The sequence below is a fragment of the Capra hircus genome, chromosome 14 (genome assembly GCF_001704415.2).
Source record: "Capra hircus breed San Clemente chromosome 14, ASM170441v1, whole genome shotgun sequence".
In the NCBI taxonomy this organism is placed as follows: Eukaryota; Metazoa; Chordata; class Mammalia; order Artiodactyla; family Bovidae; genus Capra; species Capra hircus.
The window spans coordinates 88,278,531-88,291,631 of record NC_030821.1 but is presented as its reverse complement, the minus strand read 5'-3'; positions in this window follow the sequence as shown (position 1 = coordinate 88,291,631).

Sequence of the window (13,101 nt, the reverse complement as noted above, 5' to 3'; positions counted from 1 at the left end):
TAACAGTGGGGTTTCTCTCTCTCTCTCTCTTTTTTTTTAGACTGAAAGTGCACAAGTTTTTGAGTCTGATCCTATCTTTACAATTTTGATATTTTGCTCAGTCTGAATTATTTTGGTAATAATTTTGATTTATTAAAATATTTCTCTTGATCACCAATTTTTTCAGTGCCCTCTTAAATCATTTAAACATATTCAGATCTCATAGAACGGAAACATTTTCCCAAGAGTGACAAAGTTATGGGGGCAAGTCTGCTTAGCACGACTTGTATCATGTGTCCTTCTCTAAGACAATCATTATGGCCAAGAAGACAGTTTGATAATATTCTTTTATCGGCAAGATTTGGGACACATATTTACCCAGGAGTAGGGGTTATGAAGCAGGTGAGTCTACTATAAACACAAGCGCTGATTAAGATTATGATGCTATGATCAAGGGGTATTTCCTCTAAGATGAAATTCCAAGAAGACAAAAAAATTGGTCCATTTTAATGTGGTATATGTACTTGGGTAAGGGTAGAGGCTGTAAGGTTACATACCAAAACTCTAAGGGAGTGTTACATGCAAAAACTCTGGGGAAAGTGAGGTAACCAAATAAGGAAATAGATCTAACATTTATGGTTGACTGCTTCCAAGGATGGTTCTGGTCTTCCTGGGAAAAATACAGACACTGTGCCCCAGACATCCTTGGCCCACCTTGGTTGGCTCAACTTAGAGATATATCCAGGCTTCCATTTTTAGGATGACAATTTTATCCCTGCAGCTAAGCAATCCCAATAGAGTGTGTGAAATGTGTTCTATTTGTGTTAAGGGTGGTGGAGGAGATGCAAACATGAAAGAAACCTCTCTCTCATCATGTTCAGAAATTAGGAGATGCAGCAAAAATGCATCATAATGATGTTTACAGACTAGATTGACCTTTACAATTTTCATTGATTAAATACAATGACCTATGATATGTCCTTAGCATTACCTTAAAATTCTTAAAAGCCTCCTTGTTGTTCAAAGTAGTTTGCCTGCAAAAAAATGTGAATCATCTTAATACCTAAGAACTGCTTAGTGAGGGGACAGACTCACACAGATATATAAATATAGATAAATTAATATCTAACTACATAAATATTTAGCAACAAAAACAACTCATTAATGAAAATATACAAACTATATGAACAAAAAATGTGAATCAGTAATTTTGAAACATTAACTAGAGAAAATTCTGGGCAAGTATTGAACAAAACTGGAATGACTGTTCTTCGGCAGATTTTAGTTGAGTACTTTCAATTTTTTCAACATGTATGAGTACACGCAGTACGGAAGTGAAGCAAATGTTTAAGTGGTTATGTAAGCTGGCCTCTTCTCTTGGATGTGGGGGAACAAGTATCTGACTCCTGCAGATAACTCCAGTGAGAACTGTTTCTTCTCATGGTGGGTTTAATTCCTCCTCCTTTGGGGAGTTGTAAATCTTGAGTCTATGGACACTTATAAGTGATTTGACTATTTCTTGAGAACTTTTAAATGAAGCAACATTATTAATGCTTCTTTGTATATTTCTCTCAAGAGAGGGCTTATGTAATTTTGAAACTTTATAGAATATTGTGGAATAAATCCAAGAAAAGTGAAGAGCCATTGATTTAGAGGAAATCTGTTCTTAGATATTTATGTAGCACATGAGAGAAGATTCTTGTGCCCCCCTCTTTGATAATTTCCGCACAAGATAGCACACTTCATCTGTTATAATGATTTTATACCCACTTTCAGAGTGTTGTGATTAGTAAATGGATATCTCTTTACCTATAATTCTTCTATTTAGGAAATTATATCAACTATCAATAAAGAAATACAGAACTGTGACTATTCTCCAGTCTCCTAACTATATTTGTTACAACTCTGTGGATGGTTGTTGCCAGTGAAGAAATTTCAGCTCTCATCTGCCAAGAATAACTGCACTGTGGTGTTTTTCTTCATTCAGAGGAGCAGAAGCTGAATAGGGTCACAGACACGTTCTCCCTATCCCTGAAGGAGGGTGGATAGCTCAGGTTATCCTCTGCTCAAAGAGTTGCCGAGAGCGAATGTCATGGAGTTTTAGAGCGCTATGGAATTTCCTCACTGGATATATACCATATGGTATATGCTGCTAGGTGTGAAATAATTGAAATTTTAATGAACAATTTATAGTTGAATTTCTAAGGACCCCAGGCATTTAGTGATGGCTGCTCTTTGAAATACCCATGAATGAAAATGACCCCAGGTAACTGAACAAAACTCACTCTACAGATGTGTGTAGTATACAGTCAAATAATGAAATAAAGCCTCACAGAATACTGATTGCATTTGACAAGCTCTTCCTCGTAATTGTTGCTGAAATAAAGAAACTGACATACAGAATTGGTCCACAGCTTCATTATAGATTTTGTTAGACACAGTATTGGGGAAGAAAATAATATGACATTATTGAAAGTGAAAGTGGCTCTTTTAGACATATTCTGACTGCCAGTTACTCCAATTTTCTGAACAACAACAACAAAAACAGCTTTGTTCAAACTACACAATAGCAACTGATTCATTTCATGGGTAAAAAAATAGGGCAGTTTATTAAACAGGAATATCTTAAAAACTTCAGACTCTGAAAAATGCAATCAAACATGTCATGTCCTCCATCATATCTACTGTATAATCAATTCCCAAATGCTAGCTGCTTAATTTACATGACATTGAAAATATTTCCATGAATATATAAAAAGTGAATGAAAAGTAATAAACCCAGGACTAATAAGTTTACTACACACACTACATTTTTATAACCATCTGTTAATCCCCCCAGCCTCACAACTTCTCAGCTAACTAGAATATACAATCAACCAATATATCCCAACTCCTAACCATGCTTTATAAAAAAGCATTTATTGTATTTCCCATACAAAGAAAAGTTTCAGTGGAAGTTGATCTAGTCTCTGCCAATCACTGAAACAACTTCCAAGGAAGAAGCAAGTTCCAGGGCCTTGGTGAAACAGAAAATGAAAATTCACTTTGAAGAGTTTGCTCCATAAATAGAATTGGAAATGTGTAGAATCAATTAATCTAGTCAAGAATAAAACATAAACATTGAGAGTTTAAGCACCAGTGGGGCAGATTAGTCATTTTCTCAAGAGAAGACTCAGAGGATGGCAGATAGCACATTCCTTAATTAAGAAAAAAAAAATACCAACGTCATAAGGTCAGCTTACAACCCAAATTTGCTCTCTCACATTCTGATTTTCTTATGGATGATTTTGAAGGCCTTTGTTACATGTAAAATCAATAATTAGTCACCTTCCTTTTACCTTTCCTTTCTCCTTCCCTCCCTCCCTCCCTTCATTCCTAATTAATAATTAAGATCATTCTTGTTTTATCCTAGATATACAAGGTCTCTGTCATTACTACCTCTAAGTTTGTCTCTGTTACATTTTTCAGTTGTTAATTCCCTTTCAGCATCCTGATCTATAACATGAAGAGATAATCTCTGACACATGAAATGACTGAGAGTCATAGAGAGTCATAGATGGATAACATGCAGGGGACCTAGTCCAGTTCATAGTGGGTGCTCTCCTTCCTTCCTCAATCAAGGAACCTTGGTAAAGTAGTTAATGCTCACTCTTTCATATCAAAGCACTCTACTGCAGAATTCTGCCCTGGGTAATGGCCTATATCTCAACATTTGCCTAATATCAACTTTAGTCTGTCACTTATCCTATTCTCTGAGGGCTCTGGTCACATCTAAGAGATAGGGGTATTAGTATAAAAGGAATATACATCAGCAGCTATTTGGATGTACAAATTTTCTGTATAAGAAATTTTAACAGTCAACTTCAGAGAGCAATGTCCTACCCTAAGAAATCAGCTTGATGAAGAATGTTTCAGATGACCTAGCAGGTTTATGCAAGATAATTTTACCTTATTAAGTCTTTCCATGCCCATTAAATGCTACCATGTGCAAGTTATATATGTGCATTGTAAATCCTGGTTCACAGTATAGTACGAGCAAAACAACAAAATAGAGTTTTTGCCATTACTATTTTGGCTTAAAAAATGCTAATATTTCACATATCTTATTATTGTCTTCATGTTACTTTTTAAGTAACTTCAAACAAGGCATTCATGTATAATGGTATTAGATTTTAATGCAAACTGAGTTAGGTTTTCCAATATAATCACAAATATTTTTTCTCTGCTTAAAATGAATGTCACATCTAAGAAGATACAGCAGGGAAAAGACTCAAAAATACAACTGAGTTAGAATGGTACAAGGCACAAATTTACAAATATGGAAATACTTACAGGACTACAACAGCTAAGGCTATTTTATTCATTAAGGACACAATTGGCTGGTGTTTTCTAGAAGCTGATGGCAGGTGAAGCAGAGCAAACTAATTTAATCCCCAGAAGAAATAATAAAAATGGATTTTTTTTCATCTGTACTTGAATATAGAGGGGAAGAAGAATAAATTTTTTTAGCAATGTCCCTTCTCCCACAGATCATCCAGCTATTCATTTACTGATACACCTCAAATGTGTGATGAGACACAGACTTTTACTTTCCCAAATAACAACTTTGGAACATCCTTCTTTCCCTATACAAGCATGGTATTGGGAAATACCTTTTAACTAATGTTCAACAAAAGACATTTAACATAATGGTGGTGTTAGTGCTCAGAATGGATGGTGAGCAGGGCAGATGGGAAGAACATAAACTTGGGAAATATTTTGGAACCACAGAAAATACTTGAAATAAAACCTGCTTCATATTATTTGCATCTATTTAAAAATATAAAACTTTGTCTTTAGACAGTAAATGAAAAAAAAGTATAAATGCTTTGTTATGAAGGGACCTATAACCACCACATTTGAATTATCTTCCTGAGCCCAGGTCATTTTTTATTACATTTTGTTTTTCTAGATGTCCTAGTTTCAGTCCAGCACTCCTTGTTTTATCTAGTCATCAGATTTCAGTTTAGTTCAGTTCATTTCAGTCTCTTAGTCATGTTCGACTTTTCGCGACCCCATGGACCGCAGCATGCCAGGCCTCCCTGTCTATCACAAACTCCGGAGTTTACTCAAACTCATGTCCATTGAGTCGGTGATGCCATCCAGCCATCTCATCCTCTGTCATCCCCTTCTTCTCTTGCCCGCAATCTCTCCCAGCCTCAGGGTCTTTTCCAATGAGTCAGCTCTTCACATCAGGTGGCCAAAGTATTGGAGTTTCAGCTTCAACGTCAGTCCTTCCAATGATATCTCAGATTTAGGGACTAGTTAATATGACCTTGATGTAAATCATAGGCAAATCATATATGGATTATTTTGAATATGAGTATCCATTACTTTCATGTTTGTGGAAAAAGTAAGGATTTAATAACAAGTCTCAGATGCTGTCCTAACAGATAATATAAACTGATTACATTACATGGTTCAGCACTTTTGTAATAATTTTTGAAATATACAAATAGAAAAATAATTTGGCCCCATGTATCTGACATTTGACCCATGTTTACTGGTTCACCAGTATTGATTATTTATAGCTGGTATCCATTGTTTGGTCCAGTTGAATTTTTGATGCTAACCTTTGTCTGTAGATACTGGAAAATATACAAATGATTTTATTATTTTTAATTTAAAAGACTATCATCTTCCAAGGTCTCTGAAATTAACCTCTGACTAGATGAGGATCTCCAGATAAATGTGATGATTTTAACCTAGTCTATACCAGTCTGGGCACATTCAGTCATTTTTTCTTTGGTTATCTATGGAATTATAAATAGCACAAGTATAATCAACAGGGTACAGCTAACTAACTAATATAATACCATGTAAATATGTAGCTATATTTTTATAATTTCCTAAGAACTTTTAAAAATTACATGGTTTATCTAACTAATGAATCTATATATATTCTCTATATATCAATATATCATTATATCTATCTATCTATATAGATATCTCTCTATATATTTTATAAATTAAAAATATATATTTTATTATAGTTGATTTAAACGTATATATATGCGTATATATATATATATATATACACTAGATATATCTAGTTATAGACTAGTTATAGTAGGCTCGAGGTAGATATCTAGTTATATCCAGTATGTATATATATATATATATATTTAGATATACCTAAATATATATTTTCTAAATGAGAAATATGTATTTTATTATAGTTGGTTTAAATGTATTGTTAATTTCTATTGTACTCATTTTTATTTCACTCATTTCTATTGGAATCATAAAGTGATTGTTATACATTGTATATTCTTTTTTATATTCTTCTTTGTTATAACTTGCCACAAGATTTTGAATATAGTTCCTTGGCTGTACAGTAGGACCTTGTTGTTTATCCATTAAATGGATATAGGAGTTTGTGAATATCATACTCCCAATCCAAACCTCTCCCACACTGCCTCCACCTTGGCAAACCACAAGCCTCTTCTCTATGAGCTATTTCTGTTTCAAAGATGAGTTCATTTGCGTCACATTTTAGATTCTTCATATAGATGATATTGTATGGTATCTGTCTTTCTTTTTCTGACCTACTTCACATCGTATGATAATCTCTAGCTCCATCTATATTGCTTCAAATGTCACTGTTTCATTACTTTTTATGGCTATAGTATTCCATTGTATAAGTGTTCTATATGCTCTTTCTCCATCAATCTGTCAATGGCTTGATTTAGGTTATTTCCATATCTTATTAAAATTAGAAACTCATGTGAATGATGCTGGTATGAAGAGAGGAGTGTATGTATTTTTTCAATTAGAGTTTTGTTTGGATATACTCCAATACTTTTTCCACCTCGTGCAAAGAGTTGACTTATTGGATAAGACCCTGATGCTGGAAGGGTCTGGGGGGCAGGAGGAGAAGAGGATGACAGAGGATGAGATGGCTGGATGGCATCACTAACTTGATGGACGTGAGTCTGAGTGAACTCCGGGAGTTGGTGATGGACAGGGAGGCCTGGCGTGCTGTGATTCATGGGGTTGCAAAGAGTCGGACACGACTGAATGACTGAACTGAACTGAACTGATCCCAGAAGTAAGATTGCTGGATCAGATGGGGACACTATTTTTAGTGTTTTGAGTATTTTCTAAATTACCTGAGATATTATTAATACATGGATACTGAGGGAATTTTTAATACTTTATGAGATAGCATTTTGGCTTTTTATTCTCCATAGAGATGTTTTAATTTCACAGAATGGGTGTTTGTTGAACAAAACATGACTTTTTATAAATGGTTATAATAATTAATGAATGTTTTGGGTACCTGGGTGTTATTAACTCAGTTATTAGGCTATGGGTCCATCTATTCACTACACTCATTGAAGGGTCTACAAATTGTTGCATCTTCCACCCTCTGACAAGCTCATAGCAGGCTCGCGGTAGATGCTTATTCACTAGATGATCAAATAAACTGCTTTAGTGACTGAAACATCACAATTTGCAGGGTTAGACCTCTGGAATGTCTTTACAGATCTATTCAGAATTGCCAACATGGACAATATTCTTGATTCAGTTAATTTTGAGAAGTGCTTGATGTTTAACCAGATTTTAACATTTTAAATAACAATCTGTGACACTAAGGGTGGTACATTTAAAAATACATCTTTTTCCTTTTTATTTTATTTATTTTTATTTTTATTTTTATTTTTTTTATTTTTTTAAATTTTTTTTTTTTAAATTTTAAAATCTTCAATTCTTACATGCGTTCCCAAACATGAACCCCCCTCCCACCTCCCTCCCCACAACATCTCTCTGGGTCATCCCCATGCACCAGCCCCAAGCAAGCTGCACCCTACGTCAGACATGGACTGGCGATTCAATTCTTACATGACAGTATACATGAGGGTGGGATGATTTGGGAGAATGGGAATTCTAACATCTTTTTCCAATGTTTATAACAAGAAAAACTTACTATGTCCTGTTGATTATTTAAAATAATTTATAAAATTAGAAACTCAAAAGAGTTTTTTGGAGGCACAAAAATTGCATTTGTTTTGACCAAAGTAATTATTAACATGACTGAGCAGTCAATTAGCCCAAAGATCTTAGACTATCTTTTGACTCCTTAAATGATGTATGGGACTAGTTGATTGTGTCATAGTACTGGGTATAGAAGAAAAGAAATGCAAAAATGGAAAATGCTTGTCTAAGGAGGCCTTACAAATAGCTGTGAATAGAAGAGAAGCAAAAGGCAAAGGAGAAAAGGAAAGATACAAGCATCTGAATGCAGAATTCCAAAGAATAACAAGGAGAGATAAGAAAGCCTTCCTCAGCTATCAATGCAAAGAAATAGAGGAAAACAATAGAATGGGAATGTTTAAGAGCTCTTCAGGAAAATTAGAGACACCAAGAGAACATTTCATGCAAAGATGGGTTCAATAAAGGAGAGAAATGGTATGGACCTAACAGAAGCAGAAGATGTTAAGAAGAGGTGGCAAGAATACACAGAACCATACAGAAAAGATCTTTACAACCCAGATAATCACGATGGTGTGATCATCAACGTAAAACCAGACATCCTGGAATGCAAAGTTACGTGGGCCTTAGGAAACATCACTAAGAAAAATCTAGTGGAAGTGATGGAATTCCAGTTGAGCTGGTTCAAATCCTAAAAGGTGATGCTGTGAAAGTGCTGCACTCAATATGCCATTAAATTTGGAAAACTCAGCAGTGGCCACAGTGTCTTTCATTCCAGTCTCAAAGAAAGGCAGTGCCAAAGAATGCTCAAACTCCCACATAATCACAGTCATCTCACATGCTAGTAAAGTAGTACTCAAAATTCTCCAAGCCAGGCTTCAATAGTATGTGAATCTTGAACTTCCAGATGTCCAAGCTGGATTTAGAAAAGGTAGAGGAACCAGAGACCAAATTTTTAACATCTGTTAGATCACTGAAAAAGCAATACATTTCCAGAAAAATATCTACTTCTGCCTTATTGACTATGCCAAAGCCTTTGATGTGTGGACAACAAACTCTGGAAAATTCTTCAAGAGATAGGAATATCAGACCACCTGACCTGCCTCTTGAGAAATTTGTATGCAGGCCAAGAGGCAACAGTTAGAACTGGCATGAAACAACAGACTGGTTCCAAATTGGAAAAGGAGTACGTCAACTCTGTATATTGTCATCTTACTTATTTAACTTCTATGCAGAGTACATCATGAGAAACACTGGGCTGGATGAAACCCAAGCTGGAATCAAGATTTCCAGGAGAAACATCAATAACCTCAGATATACAGATGACACAACCCTCATGGCAGAAAGTGAAGAACAAGAGTCTCTTGATGAAAGTGAAAGAGGGAAGTGAAAAAGTTGGCTTAAAACTCAACATTCAGAAAACTAAGATCATGGCATCCGGTCCCATCACTTCACGGCAAATAGGTGGAGAAACAGTGGAAACAGTGGCTGACTTTTTATTTTTTATTTTTTGGGGGGGGGGCTCCAAAATCACTGCAGATGGTAAATGCAGCCATGAAATTAAAAAAAAACAAAAACAAATAAACACTTGCTCTTTGGAAGAAAAGTTATGACCAACCTAGATAGCATATTAAAAAGCAGAGAGATTACTTTGCCAACAAAGGTCTGTCTAGTCAAAGCTATGGTTTTTCCAGTAGTCATATATGGATATGAGAGTTGGATTATAAAGAAAGCTGAGTGCTGAAGAATTGATGCTTTTGAACTCTGGTTTGGAGAAGACTCTTGAGAGTCCCTTGGACTGCAAGGAGATCCAACCAGTCCATCCTAAAGGAGATCAGCCTTGAGTGTTCATTGTAAAGAGTGATGCTAAAGTTGAAACTCCAATACTTTGGCCACCTGTTGCGAAGAACTAACTTATTTGATAAGACTCTGATGCTGGGAATGATTGAAGGCAGAAGGAGAAGGGGATGGCAGAGGATCAGATGATTGGATGGCATCACAGACTCAATGAACAGAGTTTGAGTAAACTCCAGCAGTTGGTGATGGACAGGGAGGCCTGGCGTGTTGCAGTCCATGGGGTCTCACAGAGTCAGACACGACTGAGTGACTGAACTGTTGTGAATTGAGCGAAATAAATCTTAAAAATCACAAGGAGGATACTGCAAAATTACAGTACTTAGTAAACAACAAGAAAAAAAGCAATTAGCAACAATTAAACTCAGGGAAAATTAGTTGCTGTTGTTCAGTCTCTCAGTCATGTCTGACTCTGTGAATCTGTGGACTTCAGCACACCAGGCTTCCTGGTCCTTCACCATCTCCCAGAGCTTGTTGAAACTCATGTTCATTGAGTTGCTGATGCGATCCGACTTTCTCATCCTGTCATCCCCTTCTCTTCCAGCCTTCAATCTTCCCCAATATCTGACTCTTTTCTAATGAGTTGGCTCTTCACATCAGATGGTCAAAGTATTGGAACTTCAGCTTAAGCATTAATCCTTCCAATAAATATTCAGGGTTGATTTCCTTCAAGATTGACTGGTTTGATCTCCTTGTAAAAGTAGTAAAAGAGACTACTCTCAAGAGTCTTCTCTATGACCACAGTTCAAAAGCATCAATTCTTCGATGCTTAGTCTTCTTTATGGTTCAGCTCTCACAATCATACATCAGTTCAGTTCAGTTCAGTTCAGTCACTCAGTCGCGTTCGACTCTTTGCGACCCCATGAATTGCAGCACTCCAGGCCTCCCTGTCCATCACCAACTCCCAAAGTTCACGCAGACTCACGTCCATTGAGTCAGTGATGCCATCCAGTCATCTCATCCTCTGTTGTCCCCTTCTTCTCCTACCCCCAATCCTTCCCAACATCAAAGTCTTTTCCAATGAGACAACTCTTCACTTGAGGTGGCCAAAGTACTGGAGCTTCAGCTTTAGCATCATTCCTTCCAAAGAAATCCCAGGGTTGATCTCCTTCAGAATGGACAGGTTGGATCTCCTTGCGGTCCAAGAGACTCTCAAGAGTCTTCTCCAACACCACAGTTCAAAAGCATCAATTCTTCGGTGCTCAGCCTTCTTCACAGTTTAACTCTCACATCCATACATGACTACTGGAAAAACCATAGCCTTGACTAGGCGAACCTTAGTCGGCAAAGTAATGTCTCTGCTTTTCAATATGCTATCTAGGTTGGTCATGACTTTTCTTCCAAGGAGTACGCGTCTTTTAATTTCATGGCTGCAGTCACCATCTGCAGTAATTTCGGAGCCCAAAAAAATAAAGTCTGACATTCTTTCTACTGTTTCCCCATCTATTTCCCATGGAGTGATGGGACCAGATGCCATGATCTTCGTTTTCTGAATGTTGAGCTTTAAGCCAATTCTTTCACTCTCCTCTTTCACTTTTATCAAGAGGCTTTTTAATTCCTCTTCACTTTCTGCCATAAGGGTGGTTTCATCTGCATATCTGAGGTTATTGATATTTCTCCCGGCAATCTTGATTCCAACTTGTGTTTCTTCCAGTCCAGCGTTTCTCATGATGTACTCTGCATAGAAGTTAAATAAGCAGGGTGACAATATACAGCCTTGATGTACTCCTTTTCCTATTTGGAACCAGTCTGTTGTCCCATGTTCAGTTCTAACTGTTGCATCCTGGCCTGCATACAGATTTATCAAGAGGCAGGTTAAGTGGTCTGGTATTCCCATCTCTTTCAGAATTTTCCACAGTTTATTGTGATCCACATGACTACAGGAAAAATCATAGCTCTAATTTTATAGACTTTTGTCACAAAGTAATGTCTCTGCTTTTTAATATGCTATCTAGGTTGGTCATAGCTTTTCTTCCAAGGAGCAATTGTTTTTTAATTTCATGGCTGCAGTCAACATCTGCAGTGATTTTAAAGACAAAGAAAATAAATTCTGTCTCTGTTTCCATTTTTTCCCCATCTATTTTCCATGAAGTGATGGGACCAGATACCATGATCTTAGTTTTCTGAATGTTAAGTTTTAAGCCAACTTTTTCACTCTTCTCTTTCACTTTAATCAAGAAGCTCTTTAGTTCCTCTTCACTTTCTGCCATGAAGGTGGTGACATCTGCATATCTGAGGTTATTGATATTTCTCCCAGCAATTTTGATTACAGCTTGTGCTTCAGCCAACTTAGCATTTCACATGAGGTAATCTGCATATATGTTAAATAAGCACTGTGGTAATATACAGTTTTGGCGATCTCCTTTCCCAGTTTTTGTTCTAACCATTGCTTCTTGACCTTTTACTGGTTTTTCAGGAGGCAGGTAAGGTGGTTTGGTATTTCCATCACTTAAATAATTTTCCTGTTTGTTGTGGTCCCCACAATCAAATGCCTTAGTGTAGTCAATAGATCAGAAGTAAATGTTTTTCTGGAACTCTCTTGCTTTTTCTGTGATCCATCAGATGTTGAAAATTTACTCTCTGTTTCCTCTACCTTTTTCTAAATCCAGCTTGAACATTTGGAAGTTTTCAGTTTATGTACTGTTGAAGCATGGTTTGGATACTTTTGAGCATTACTTTGCTAGCATGTAAAATTAGTGCAATTGTGCTGTAGTTTGAGCCTTCCTTGACATTGTGTTTCTTTGGGATTGGAATGAAAACTGACCTTTTCCAGTCCTGCAGCCATTTTTGAGTTCCATATTTGCTAGCATATTGAGTGCAGCACTCTAACAGCATCATCTTTTAGGATTTGAAATATCTTAACTGGAATTCCACACCTCTACCAACTTTTTTTGCAGTGATGGTTTTTAAGGCCCACTTGACTTTGCATTTCTGCATTTCTGGCCCTAAGGTGAGTATTACACCATCATTATTATCTGGGCCATTGTGATTTTTTTTTTTGGTATAGGTTTTCTGTGTATTTTTGCCACCTCTTCTTAATATCTCCTGCTTCTAGGAGGTCCATAGCTTTTCTGTCCTTTATTATGCCCATCTTTGCATGAAATTGTCCCTCGGTGTCTCTAACTTTCTTGAAAACATCTCTAGTCTTTCTCATTCCATTATTTTCCTCTATTTCTGTGCACTGCTCACTTAAGAAGGCTTTCTTATCTCTACTTGCTATTCTTTGGAACTCTGCATTCAGCAGGGTATAACATTCCTTTTCTCATTTGCTTTTTACTTCTCTTCTTTTCTCAG